Here is a 14,671-nt window from a genome sequence, read left to right on the forward strand (position 1 = left end):
GAATAAAAGTAATGTTCCCCTCGCCATGGGAGGCTTCTCCCATGGCGGGCAGCCGTGGCCCGTGCAGGTAACTGCAGTCTGGCAGGTTGGGAGGGATTCAACAGACGACCACCAGGGAAAATTAAGTAAATAATTAATGTTCCCTCATCGTCATCTGTCGAAATACCACCCACCCGTCCCCACTGCTCTTACCTGCTCGGGCCGCGGCTGATGGCGGGGGGACACTAGAATGGTTTCACTGTTCCTTACTGTTTCACCTGCTCTTAAAGAACAGAAACAAAATGACTACATGCCGCTCATCTAAGTTAGGAGGGTACATGTAGCCATTTCTCCAACTGTCCTTACTCCCTAGGGCTGCCGAAGAACCTTAGCCAAACTTAAGGTCTGCCCACAATTTGATTTTGCGGAGGGACCACAACAGTGGTGAGGTGACTCCATCGCTGTTGGGTCGGAGTACCCTCTCTGCCAAGATATAAATCAGTCCCCAACTCTTTTAATGCGGTCCCCTCACTGCTGGGGTATAATGTGGCATATCGATGTCGAAGCTTCCAGATGTTAAAGAAATGCACTTTTTAAAATTTAAAGAGACTACATCATATTACACGTGATGTGTGTTGTATGATTTACATGGGAGACATTTTCACGGCTCGGCTCGTGCACGGCTCGAAGAGCCATACCAGATGCAAGACTCGGCACTGGCTCGGCTCGTCCTGATAATTTAATGGTTCGCCAACCTCTGACGATAACGCATGAGTGTGCAAAACCTACCTCAACGTGATCTGTGCAGATGTGCACGACAACCCACGAGGGTGCAAAACCTGCCTCAACGTGATCTGTGCAGATGTGCACGACAACCCACGAGTGTGCAAACCTGGCACCACAGGTGATATGTGAAGATGTGCACGACAACCCACGAGTGGGCAAAACCTACCTCAACGTGATCTGTGCAGATGTGCAAGACAACCCACGAGTGGGCAAAACCTGCCTCAACGTGATCTGTGCAGATGTGCACGACAACCCACGAGTGTGCAAACCTGGCACCACAGGTGATCTGTGCAGATGTGCACGACAACCCACGAGTGGGCAAAACCTACCTCAACGGGATCTGTGCAGATGTGCACGACAACCCACGAGTGGGCAAAACCTGCCTCAACGTGATCTGTGCAGATGTGCACGACAACCCACGAGTGTGCAAACCTGGCACCACAGGTGATCTGTGCAGATGTGCACGACAACCCACGAGTGGGCAAAACCTACCTCAACGTGATCTGTGCAGATGTACACGACAACCCACGAGTGGGCAAAACCTGCCTCAACGTGATCTGTGCAGATGTGCACGACAACCCACGAGTGGGCAAAACCTGCCTCAACGTGATCTGTGCAGATGTGCACGACAAACCACGAGGGTGCAAAAACTGCCTCAATGTGATCTGTGAAGATGTGCAAGACAACCCATGAGTGGGCAAACCTGGCACCACAGGTGATATGTGAAGATGTGCACGACAACCCACGAGTGGGCAAACCTGGCACCACAGGTGATCTGTGCAGATGTGCACGACAACCCACGAGTGGGCAAAACCTACCTCAACGTGATCTGTGCAGATGTGCACGACAACCCACGAGTGTGCAAACCTGGCACCACAGGTGATCTGTGCAGATGTGCACGACAACCCACGAGTGGGCAAAACCTACCTCAACGTGATCTGTGCAGATGTGCACGACAACCCACGAGTGGGCAAAACCTGCCTCAACGTGATCTGTGCAGATGTGCACGACAACCCACGAGTGGGCAAAACCTGCCTCAACGTGATCTGTGCAGATGTGCACGACAACCCACGAGTGGGCAAAACCTGCCTCAACGTGATCTGTGCAGATGTGCACGACAACCCACGAGTGGGCAAAACCTGCCTCAACGTGATCTGTGCAGATGTGCACGACAAACCACGAGGGTGCAAAAACTGCCTCAATGTGATCTGTGAAGATGTGCACGACAACCCATGAGTGGGCAAAACCTGCCTCAACGTTATCTGTGCAGATGTGAACGATAACCCATGAGTGTACAAAACCTGCCTCAACGTGATCTGTGAAGATGTGCATGACAACCCACGAGTGGGCAAAACCTGCCTCAACGTGATCTGTGCAGATGTGCACGACAACCCACGAGTGGGCAAAACCTGCCTCAACGTGATCTGTGCAGATGTGCACGACAACCCACGAGTGTGCAAACCTGGCACCACAGGTGATCTGTGCAGATGTGCACGACAACCCACGAGTGGGCAAAACCTACCTCAACGGGATCTGTGCAGATGTGCACGACAACCCACGAGTGGGCAAAACCTGCCTCAACGTGATCTGTGCAGATGTGCACGACAACCCACGAGTGTGCAAACCTGGCACCACAGGTGATCTGTGCAGATGTGCACGACAACCCACGAGTGGGCAAAACCTACCTCAACGTGATCTGTGCAGATGTACACGACAACCCACGAGTGGGCAAAACCTGCCTCAACGTGATCTGTGCAGATGTGCACGACAACCCACGAGTGGGCAAAACCTGCCTCAACGTGATCTGTGCAGATGTGCACGACAAACCACGAGGGTGCAAAAACTGCCTCAATGTGATCTGTGAAGATGTGCAAGACAACCCATGAGTGGGCAAACCTGGCACCACAGGTGATATGTGAAGATGTGCACGACAACCCACGAGTGGGCAAACCTGGCACCACAGGTGATCTGTGCAGATGTGCACGACAACCCACGAGTGGGCAAAACCTACCTCAACGTGATCTGTGCAGATGTGCACGACAACCCACGAGTGTGCAAACCTGGCACCACAGGTGATCTGTGCAGATGTGCACGACAACCCACGAGTGGGCAAAACCTACCTCAACGTGATCTGTGCAGATGTGCACGACAACCCACGAGTGGGCAAAACCTGCCTCAACGTGATCTGTGCAGATGTGCACGACAACCCACGAGTGGGCAAAACCTGCCTCAACGTGATCTGTGCAGATGTGCACGACAACCCACGAGTGGGCAAAACCTGCCTCAACGTGATCTGTGCAGATGTGCACGACAACCCACGAGTGGGCAAAACCTGCCTCAACGTGATCTGTGCAGATGTGCACGACAAACCACGAGGGTGCAAAAACTGCCTCAATGTGATCTGTGAAGATGTGCACGACAACCCATGAGTGGGCAAACCTGGCACCACAGGTGATCTGTGAAGATGTGCACGACAACCCACGAGTGGGCAAACCTGGCACCACAGGTGATCTGTGCAGATGTGCACGACAAACCACGAGGGTGCAAAAACTGCCTCAATGTGATCTGTGAAGATGTGCACGACAACCCATGAGTGGGCAAACCTGGCACCACAGGTGATCTGTGAAGATGTGCACGACAACCCACGAGTGGGCAAACCTGGCACCACAGGTGATCTGTGCAGATGTGCACGACAACTCACGAGTGGGCAAATCTGGCACCACATGTGATCTGTGAAGATCGACTCTATCTTGGGACTTACACTTACTAGCGCCGGGACACTTGTGGTGAAGTAGCTATGCGCTTTGTAAGCGTTATTATTATCATTAAGATGTGCACGGCAACCCACAATTGGGCAACTCCTGCAATAGAATACACCGTCAGACCCTGGTGTGAGACATAGGACCCATTAGCTACGCACACTTGCTGCACCCAGGAACTGTGCGAGAAGTATGCAACTATGCACGCTCGTGCAAACACTGAAGGAGAGCTTCGTATATGGAAAGGCTCGTGGTGCAATCCACGATCAGTGTAAAATAGCAGGTCCAGGTTGTGGTTCTGAGAGCCAAACTTGGAACTCACAATCTGTGCAAAGCCTGACACAAGCCATAATCTGTGCAAGACATGCGGGGAAACCCGTGATTGTGTGAAATATGTCATAGGAAAAGCCTTTGCAAATGTAAACGGAACCCAAAGTTTTTGCAAGGTGCAATTAACAATCTGCGACTTCCAAACTCTAACAGAGAAGTCGTGATTTGTGCAAAACTTGACTCAACTCGCATAGTCCCTGCAAACAGTGATTGTTTATAATATGGCAGTGCAAGGACGATTTATACAAAATCCCCACAGAACCCACACTGGTGTGAGACCTGACATAACACAAAATTGGTGAAAACGTGGCACACAGCATAGGTTGGTGCAAATCGTGATACAACCTTTGACCTGTGCAGAATGTGAATGACAACCCTTGATTGAGCAAAATCTGCCGGAGAGCTCAACATCTGTACAAAACCTGACACACTGTGCGACTGTACAAAATCTGACAAGGAAATAGTGTGCAGATTGTGATACAGAGCTCATGATTGTGCAACACTTTGCAAAATTACCCGCATCTCTCTGGTGAACCTAGCAGTCGAACATGTGTTTAATAAAATAGCTAATAGGAACACAAAACAATGTGTGCCAATTGTGGCTTCAAGGGGGCCAGAACTTCCGCCCAAATTCCAGTTGGAGCAAAATTCAAACATTTGACAGTCTTTTGTGCTGTTTGTTTCTCAGTACAAGTCAATGGAAACGTCATCAAGGGATTGAAACTTTTGCTTCGAAAGGAAAGTAAATAATGGCGGGATTTTCTCCAGTGAAAGTGTGTGAGATGTCCTTGAAGACTCGATACTAAAATGCAAACCTGCGCTGGCCGCCCTGCTCTCTGAGATTCACTCTTTACGCCCCCAGGGGCATAACCAACAAATAGCGATATTTATCACTAAGTAGGGTTAGTGGCAATATTTGTATCGCCGCGCATCACGGGATTTTATCGCTGAGATAACGTGCTATTAGCAACGTTATCTCAAAAGCGATAAAATTCCAGGCGATAGCAACAAAATCCATGAATATCGCTGAGAATACAGCTATATTCACGCATTATCGCTAACAGGGTCTTGGCCATTATATTCACCTCCCATTGGATATAAAGACTAAGAACTGGTCTGAGCAGGCGTTCGTTTTTGGAGATATTCGCACTTAGCGCGAATATTTCCATCGCTACGCCTGCCTTGCTAATAGGCGATAGAGATGTTAGCGACTGCTTTCAGTCGCTAATAGGTTGCATGTCATTAGCGATAAATATCTCTGACATGCAAAGCGGCCCCAAACCGCTCGCTATCGCCTACAAGCTGTTGCTAACTGCTGTTAGCGACAGCTTGCTAATAGGGCGATAGTATTATCGACGCTTAGCGGCCGAAAACGGCCCCCCAATCCTCAGAGCCAGGCTATGCTTACTACACAGTGCAGAAAATGCGCTCCGTACAACACCGAATGAAATGGATTCTAAGCGTCACAAATGCAAAAAACTTTGCAAAAATATAAACATTAATGTGCACTTCGGAGTGGCTCAAAACGGTTTGCAATTCAGCCATGAAACATATCAGTACATGTTGAGGCATCCATGTGGTGTCGAGACACGTGTAAATGATTCAACGTCCTCAACTTGAAGCAAATCTGCGCCCTGCAAAGGCTAGCAGGACTCACACTCAGTGAACCACAAGCGACAACACACAACCGAGCAATGCTGGCAGAAACCACAGGGAGCCTCCAAAGGTAATGAAAGTCCAGGACAGAAAACTCACAACTGTGCCAAACAATTGTTTACATCTGAACACAACCCTAGCTTGGTCTGCAGGTAACAATAGTCCAAAACAGGACACAGTCCACAGTCCTGCAAAACTGGATGAAACACACAATTATCTCAAAACTGACATAAACACACAGCAATGTTGTGAAATGTGCCAGAACTCACATGTGTGCACATCCTGATTAAACACACACAATCATTCACAACAGAACACGACCCACAATCGTCCAACCAATTGCAGTGAGGAAGGACCATTTTGCTTGGGAATTCTCGAAGGCTTTTCAAGAGTACTTTCAGCAACATGGGGACCTGTGATTCGTAGCTTTCAAGGAGCCATTGTGAATGTAAAAAATGTGTAAATCTCCTAGAAATATAGACGCAAATTAGAAAGGGGCAAATCTACAAGCGCTGATATTCCCAATTATTTGGTAACAGGGTCACACATCTGCACCGTGATTGTACCAACCCTACCAGACTGGATAGTAAAAACTCCCATCTGTGTCCGGGGTACACCTCTCTTTATCTCCACTGACCCAGATGTGTCAGGGAGACACCTCTCTTTCTCCCCACTGACCCAGATGTGTCAGGGAGACACCCCTCTTTTTCCCCATTGGCCCAGCCGTGCCTGGGGTACACCTCTCTTTCTCCATGCTGATTCTGCTATGACCAGGGTGCACCTCTAGTTCTCCTCGTCGGCCCAGCTGTGTCTGACGTACACCTTTCTCCCCATTGACCCAGCTTTGTCCAGAGTACACCTCTCTTTCTCTCCACTGATCCAGTTGTCTGGGCTACACCTGTCTCTCTCCTCATTTCCCAGCAGTGTACGGGGTACAGGTCGGTGGCAGACATGACAGAGTGTCCAAGATTAGATATACAAGGTAATTATTCACTACGGCTATTATTACTGGAGTATGAGCAACTCCACACAGGCCAAGGCTGCCTCTTACTATGACTCTTACTAGTGGAGTATGAATGACTCAGCACAGGCCAGGACTGCTTCTTACAATGACTCTTACTATTGGAGTATGAATGACTCAGCACAGGCAAGGACTGCCTCCTACTATGACTCATACTACTAGATTATGAATGACTCAGCACAGGGTAGAACTGCCTCTTACTATGACTCTAACTACTGGAGTATGAATGACTCACCACAGGCCAGGACTGCTTCTTACCATGACTCTGAGTATTGGAGTATGAATGACTCAGCACAGGCCAGAACTGCCTCCTACTATGACTCTTACTACTGGAGTATGAATGACTCAACACAGGCCAGAACTGCCTCTTTCTATGACTCTTACTACTGGAGTATGAATGACTCAGCACAGGCCAGGACTGCTTCTTACAATGACTCTTACTATTGGAGTATGAATGACTCAGCACAGGCAAGGACTGCCTCCTACTATGACTCTTTCTACTGGAGTATGAATGACTCAGCACAGGCAAGGACTGCCTCCTACTATGACTCTTACTACTGGAGTATGAATGATTCAGCACAGGCCAGAACTGCCTCTTACTATGACTCTGAGTACTGGAGTATGAATGACTCAGTACAGGCCAGAACTGCCTCCTACTATGACTCTTTCTACTGGAGTATGAATGACACAGCACAGGCAAGGACTGCCTCCTACTATGACTCTTACTACTGGAGTATGAATGACTCAACACAGGCCAGAACTGCCTCCTACTATGACTCTTTCTACTGGAGTATGAATGACTCAGCACAGGCAAGGACTGCCTCCTACTATGACTCTTACTACTGGAGTATGAATGATTCAGCACAGGCCAGAACTGCCTCTTACTATGGCTATTACTACTGCAGTATGAATGATCAGAACAGGCCAGAACTGCCTCTTACTATGAATCTTACTACAAGAGTATGAATGACTCAGCACAGGCAAGGACTGCCTCCTATTATGACTCATACTACTAGATTATGAATGACTCAGCACAGGGTAGAACTGCCTCTTACTATGACTCTAACTACTGGAGTATGAATGACTCACCACAGGCCAGGACTGCTTCTTACCATGACTCTGAGTATTGGAGTATGAATGACTCAGCACAGGCCAGAACTGCCTCCTACTATGACTCTTACTACTGGAGTATGAATGACTCAACACAGGCCAGAACTGCCTCTTTCTATGACTCTTACTACTGGAGTATGAATGACTCAGCACAGGCCAGGACTGCTTCTTACCATGACTCTGATTACTCGAGTAAGAATGACTCAGCACAGGCCAGAACTGCCTCCTACTATGACTCTTACTACTGGAGTATGAATGACTCAACACAGGCCAGAACTGCCTCTTTCTATGACTCTTACTACTAGAGATTGAATGACTCAGCACAGGCAAGGACTGCCTCCTATATTGACCCTTACTACTAGAGTATGAATGACTCAGCACAGGCCAGGACTGCTTCTTACCATGACGCTGAGTACTGGAGTATGAATGATTCAGCACAGGCCAGAACTGCCTCTTACTATGGCTATTACTACTGCAGTATGAATGATCAGAACAGGCCAGAACTGCCTCTTACTATGAATCTTACTACAAGAGTATGAATGACTCAGCACAGGCAAGGACTGCCTCCTATTATGACTCATACTACTAGATTATGAATGACTCAGCACAGGGTAGAACTGCCTCTTACTATGACTCTAACTACTGGAGTATGAATGACTCACCACAGGCCAGGACTGCTTCTTACCATGACTCTGAGTATTGGAGTATGAATGACTCAGCACAGGCCAGAACTGCCTCCTACAATGACTCTTACTACTGGAGTATGAATGACTCAACACAGGCCAGAACTGCCTCTTTCTATGACTCTTACTACTGGAGTATGAATGACTCAGCACAGGCCAGGACTGCTTCTTACCATGACTCTGAGTACTGGAGTATGAATGACTCAGTACAGGCCAGAACTGCCTCCTACTATGACTCTTTCTACTGGAGTATGAATGACTCAGCACATGCCAGAACTGCCTCTTGCTATGGCTATTACTACTGCAGTATGAATGATCAGCACAGGCCAGAACTGCCTCTTACTATGAATCTTACTACAAGAGTATGAATGACTCAGCACAGGCAAGGACTGCCTCCTACTATGACTCATACTACTAAAGTATGAATGACTCAGCACATGGTAGAACTGCCTCTAACTATGACTCTAACTACGGGAGTATGAATGACTCAGCACAGGCCAGAACTGCCTATTACTATGGCTATTACTACTGCAGTATGAATGATCAGCACAGGCCAGAACTGCCTCTTACTATGAATCTTACTACTGGAGTATGAATGACTCAGCACAGGCAAGGGCTGCCTCCTACTATGACTCTTACTACTGGAGTATGAATGACTCAGCACAGGCCAGGACTGCTTCTTACCATGACTCTGAGTACTGGAGTATGAATGACTCAGCACAGGCCAGAGCTGCCTCTTACTATGAATCTTACTACTAGAGTTTGAATGACTCAGCACAGGCAAGGAATTCTTCCTATTATGACTCTTTCTGCTGGAGAATGAATGACTCAGCACAGGCCAGAACTGCCTCCTACTATGACTCTTTCTACTGGAGTATGAATGACTCAACACAGGACAGAACTGCCTCCTACTATGACTCTTTCTACTGGAGTATGAATGACTCAGCACAGGCCAGGGCTGCTTCTTATCATGACTCTGAGTACTGGAGCATGAATGACACAACACAGGCCAGAACTGCCTCTTTCTATGACTCTTTCTACTGGAGAATGAATGACTCAGCACAGGCCAGGACTGCTTCTTACCATGACTCTGAGTACTGGAGTATGAATGACTCAGCACAGGCCAGAACTGCCTCCTACAATGACTCTTACTACTGGAGTATGAATGACACAGCACAGGCCAGAACTGCCTCTTGCTATGGCTATTACTACTGCAGTATGAAAGATCAGCACAGGCCAGAACTGCCTCTTACTATGAATCTTACTACAAGAGTATGAATGACTCAGCACAGGCAAGGACTGCCTCCTACTATGACTCATACTACTAAAGTAGGAATGACTCAGCACATGGTAGAACTGCCTCTTACTATGACTCTAACTACTGGAGTATGAATGACTCAGCACAGGCCAGAACTCCCTATTACTATGGCTATTACTACTGCAGTATGAATGATCAGCAAAGGCCAGAACTGCCTCTTACTATGAATCTTACTACTGGAGTATGAATGACTCAGCACAGGCAAGGACTGGTTCCTATTATGACCATGTGCTGTATGAATGATCAGCACAGGCCAGGACTGCCTCTTACTATGAATCTAACTACAAGACTTTGCATGACTCAGTACAGGCAAGGACTGCCTCCTACTATGACTCATACTTCTAGAGTACGAATGACTCAGCACAGGCCAGAACGGCCTCTTACTATGGCTATTACTACTGCAGTATGAATGATCAGCACAGGCCAGAACTGCCTCTTACTATGAATCTTACTACTGGAGTATGAATGACTCAGCACAGGACAGGACTGCTTCTTACTATGACTCTTACTACTGGACTATGAATGACTCAGCACAGGCCAGAACTGCCTCTTACTATGAATCTTACTACAAGAGTATGAATGACTCAGCACAGGCAAGGACTGCCTCCTACTATGACTCATACTACTAAAGTACGAATGACTCAGCATATGGTAGAACTGCCTCTTACTATGACTCTAACTACTGGAGTATGAATGACTCAGCACAGGCCAGAACTCCCTATTACTATGGCTATTACTACTGCAGTATGAATGATCAGCACAGGCCAGAACTGCCTCTTACTATGAATCTTACTACTGGAGTATGAATGACTCAGCACAGGCAAGGACTGCTTCCTATTTTGACTCTTTCTACTGGAGAATGAATGACTCAGCACAGGCCAGAACTGCCTCCTACTATGACTCTTTCTACTGGAGTAGGAATGACTCAACACAGGCCAGAACTGCTTCCTACTATGACTCCTACTACTGGAGTATGAATGACTCAGCACAGGCCAGGGCTGCTTCTTACCATGACTATGAGTACTGGAGCATGAATGACTCAGCACAGGCCAGAACTGCCTCTTACTATGAATCTTACAACTAGAGTTTGAATGACTCAGCACAGGCAAGGAATGTTTCCTATTATGACTCTTTCTACTGGAGAATGAATGACTCAGCACAGGCCAGAACTGCCTCCTACTATGACTCTTTCTACTAGAGTATGAATGACTCAACACAGGCCAGAACTGCCTCCTACTAAAACTCTTTCTACTGCAGTATGAATGACTCAGCACAGGGCAGAACTGCCTCATACTATGACTCTTTCTACTAGAGTATGAACGACTCAGCACAGGCAAGGACTGCCTCCTATATTGACTCTTACTACTAGAGATTGAATGACTCAGCACAGGCAAGGACTGCCTCCTATATTGGCTCTTACTACTAGAGTATGAATGACTCAGCACAGGTCAGAACTACCTCTTTCTATGACTCTTACTACTGGAGTATGAATGACTCAGCACAGTCCAGAACTGCCTCCTACTATGACTCTTACTACTGGAGTATGAATGACTCAACACAGGCCATAACTGCCTCTCTCTATGACTCTTACCATTGGAGTATGAATGACTCAGCACAGGCCAGGACTGCTTCTTACCATGACTCTGAGTACTGGAGTATGAATGACTCAGCACAGGGTAGAACTGCCTCTTACTATGACTCTAACTACTGGAGTATGAATGCCTCAGCACAGGCCAGGACTGCCTCTTACTAATACTATTACTACTGGAGTATGAATGACTCAGCACAGGGTAGAACTGCCTCCTACTATGACTCTTTCTGCTGGAGTATGAATGACTAAACACAGGCCAGAACTGCCTCTTACTATGAATCTTACTACAAGAGTATGAATGACTCACCACAGGCAAGGATTGTCTCCTACTATGACTCTTACTACTTGAGTATGGATGACTCAGCACAGGCCAGAACTGCCTCTTACTGTGGCTATTACTACTGCAGTATGAATGATCAGCACAGGCCAGAACTGCCTCTTACTATGAATCTAACTACAAGACTTTGCATGACTCAGTACAGGCAAGGACTGCCTCCTACTATGACTCATACTTCTAGAGTACGAATGACTTAGCACATGGTAGAACTGCCTCTTACTATGACTCTAACTACTGGAGTATGCATGACTCAGCACAGGCCAGAACGGCCTCTTACTATGGCTATTACTACTGCAGTATGAATGATCAGCACAGGCCAGAACTGCCTCTTACTATGAATCTTACTACTGGAGTATGAATGACTCAGCACAGGACAGGACTGCTTCTTACTATGACTCTTACTACTGGACTATGAATGACTCAGCACAGGCCAGGACTGCTTCTTACTATGAGTACTGGAATATGAATGTGGCCACTGAGGAGCGGCAGAAAGTGACTGCCACTGGCCCGAGGGAATGCAGGACAGGAGGCCAATCTCCTGAAGCAATTCAGATGCTGCTCAAGTGCTGTTTTAATAGTGAACAACTTGAAAGTAGCACTGTGATTGGTGGAGGCACATAAACCATGAGCTTAATTGGAGACCTAGGGATAGCATATAAAAGACACACAGATGATGGATGGAAAACAGAGCAAATCAAACATCCACCCCCAGTCAATAGATCTGGGTTAAACCCATCATTCTATTGCTCACCATGCCACCCTAGGTTAGACCTGGCCATATGCAAATCAGTCTTGACCATGTGCCTCATGGGGACAGTTCTGCCCAAAATGCCAAATCAGGTCCTCTCTGGACTGGAAACAAGCATCCCTGGACCGGTTTCGGGGTTTCACCCCTCTTCAGCCAGGATAGCTTGATTCCAGCGGCACAGTGAGCCCAGGACCGACGTCTGGGCATACCTGGCGAACTTAGGTCAAGAAAGCAAAATGTTATGTTATGTTATGTTAAAAATGCTCTTTTATAGTGCACGGCTACTCCTAGGAGTGTCCCGGCGCTTTGACAAAGAGCTCTCAATGTAAGAGAAACATAACACTGCGAAAATAGAGAAAAGCAGGAGAACAGTTACTGTGGAAAAAGCCAGGTTTTTAGTCCTTTCCTAAAAGAGAGCAGATCCTCAGCTTTCCTAAGCAAGACAGGCAAATCATTCCAACTTTGAGACGCTAGGAAACGAAAAGAGCGTCCTCCGATTCTAGCCCGGCAGATGGGGGGAATCAAGGCTTCGGATAAAGTCGCGGAACGTAACGTCCTACGAGGCACATAAAAAGCCAAGCGCTTCTGAAGATATTTAGGGCCAATCAGATGAAGGGCCTTGAAGGCAAAAGTAAGCGCCTTAAAGACAATCCTTTTAGCAACTGGGAGCCAGTGCAGTTTTTTTAGCAAATCTGTGGCTCCGGCTCTGCGCTGGAGACCAAAGATGGCTCTGGCCGCAGAGTTTTGCACAATCTGCAGTCGCGTCAGAAGATATTTCGGCAGGCCAAGATAGAGAACATTCGCGTAATCCAAGGCCTGCACGATGATCTTTCTATGCTTCAGCGACAACAGCGGAAGAAATTTCCGTAACATTTTCAGGAGGCCGAAGCATTTGCCGGTCAGCCCAATGATCTGGGGGCCAAAGGCTAGGCCATCATCAATCACAAAGCCCAGATTTTTAGCTTTGGAAGAGGCAGCCTCCGGTGGAGACATATCTGAGGGCCACCAGGCCTTCCAGCCAGGATCAGGTGGGCATCCAAAGAAAAGCAATTCCGATTTATCGGGATTGCATTTTAGGCTATGTCGCTGAAACCAGGTATAGACAGCTCCCAAACAGTCTCTAATCCGCGGGCTGTCAAAGTCCTTACCCTTTTCAGATGTAAAGAGCAACTGGGTGTCATCAGCATAGGTTATGATCTGGGCACCAAAAGATTCCGCAACCGCCGCCAGACGGGCCATATAGATGTTGAAAAGGGCAGGGCTTAGAATAGAGCCCTGCGGCACCCCCACCTCCAGCGGCGGCATTTCAGCGGAAAACGGAGGTGCCCAGACCACTTGCCGGCAGCCGGTCAGGAATGACTTAAACCAATTCAACACCGTCCCACGAAAACCGATCTCCTGGAGTCTTAAAAGGAGACCTTCATGGGGGACGGTGTCGAAAGCCGCCGACAAATCCAGCATAACCAAAATGGCCTTTCCTCCAGTATCCAAAACCTCCCTGATGGCATTGGTGACCTCGAGAAGGGCTGTCTCTGTGCTAAAATTCGTGCGAAAGCCCGATTGAGAGTCATGAAGTATGTTGTTACTCTCAATGAAGTTGGAAATGGAGCTATGCACGTCCTTCTCGGTCACCTTGGCCAGGGCAGGGAGGAGAGAGATAGGCCTGTAGTTAGCATGGATGAGAGGATCAAGGTTAGTCTTCTTGATCAGTGGAAGAATCAATGTATGCTTCCACGCTTGAGGGACAACACCCGTGCTCAATGAAGCATTAAGTACAGGATTGAGCACCGCATTTAAAGCCGGAGCTACTTTCCCCAAACATTTCGCCAGACAAGGGTCAAGCGGAGAGCCGGACTTAAGCCGAGACAAAAGGTCAAGGGAGACCGTGGGAGACATTGCCGGAAATTCCGACAAAAGTGGGCCTTCCTCCGTTATAGATGTTTCCAGGCTGGATGTAAAACCCGGCTCAGACATAGGGCATGGATGGCGAAAGGAATCGTGAATAGCTTTGATTTTGTCCACGAAGAAATCCGATAACTGGCTAATCCAGGCTTCAGTGTGCGCAGGAGAGGGGGCACCAGTGGAGGGAGAAGTAAACTCCTTGACTATCGTAAATATTTCTTTACTGGTGCTCTCTGCATCATCTATTCTACGCTCAAGGTAAACTTTTTTTCCTGCTAGGATGTGCCTATGGTATAGCTTGATGGTATCTCTGTAGCTAGCCTTAAGATGAGGGTCATACAGGCGTCTCCAGGCCCTTTCAGCTTTCTTACATTCCTGCCGCATCGCACCCAAGGATGAAGTAAACCACGGGGCCGAAGCACGCCTATCGGCAGACTTAGCCGGCTTCCCT

This window comes from Lissotriton helveticus, chromosome 5_1 (genome assembly GCF_964261635.1).
Source record: "Lissotriton helveticus chromosome 5_1, aLisHel1.1, whole genome shotgun sequence".
NCBI classification, from domain to species: Eukaryota; Metazoa; Chordata; class Amphibia; order Caudata; family Salamandridae; genus Lissotriton; species Lissotriton helveticus.